Genomic DNA, 632 nt, shown 5'->3' on the forward strand with positions numbered 1-632 from the left:
CGTTCGTTCTTTCGTTCGAGTGGAACATTTTAAAAGCCTTTTCACACATCCCCTAGTTTCCGGTATGTACGACAGAACAGGTTAGTGTATGAAATTGTGCTTGTTCACACGTCTCGGTAGCCGGAAATGTTCACTTCCACGTGTCCTGTTATGTTAAAGTTCTCATAAGACTCGTTTGCATCAGTATATCTCCGAATTACATACGATTTCCTTATTACTCAATTTATAATCAAATATAAAATTAATAGAATTGGTGATCACTATTTTTTTATTATTGTATATGTTTTTATCCGGTGGAAAGTGGACCGAGTTTCATCATTCGGTGAACTTGACTTTGCCTCTCGTCACTGTTATGTGGTCTTTGCCTCTTTCGACGTGGCGGTACCTTTACACCACCATACTGGGAGCAGTTGAATTTAATACTCCGACAGAAAATAGTGTTTTAATTCATCCACGCCGATATAGTGCCCATTATAGGGCCTTACCAATGTACAAAAATACAATGTGTGAAATGTACAAAAAAAAACTAATTTTTGTTTGCATTCTTCGAAAGTGTGTACCTTCAAAAATATCATACTAAAATTTCAAGATCGGATCTCAACTAGTTTTCGAGTGGCAGCCTTCTAATAGTA

This window comes from Ceratina calcarata, unplaced genomic scaffold (assembly GCF_001652005.2).
Source record: "Ceratina calcarata isolate Rehan_Ccalc_2016 unplaced genomic scaffold, ASM165200v1 scaffold61, whole genome shotgun sequence".
Classification (NCBI taxonomy): Eukaryota; Metazoa; Arthropoda; class Insecta; order Hymenoptera; family Apidae; genus Ceratina; species Ceratina calcarata.